Below are 260 nucleotides of genomic sequence, written 5' to 3'. Positions count from 1 at the left end.
CAAGCTATAAAGCCGGGCATGGTAGCGCACACCTGTAATCCCAGTTCTTGGAAGGTTGAGACGGGAGGATCACAGGCTTGAGACGAGCCTCAGCAATGTAGTGAAACTCACAGTGAGATGCTGTTTTAAAACAAAAAATAGTGGGGTGTGGTGGTACACGCTTGCAATCCCAATACTTAGGAGGCTGAGGCAAGAGGATCGCAGGTTCTCAGCCAGCCTCAGCAATTTAGCCAGGCTCACCACAAGTTAGTGAGAACCTG

Source organism: Muscardinus avellanarius (assembly GCF_963383645.1).
Source record: "Muscardinus avellanarius genome assembly, chromosome: 3".
In the NCBI taxonomy this organism is placed as follows: Eukaryota; Metazoa; Chordata; class Mammalia; order Rodentia; family Gliridae; genus Muscardinus; species Muscardinus avellanarius.
This window is presented reverse-complemented; position numbering follows the sequence as displayed.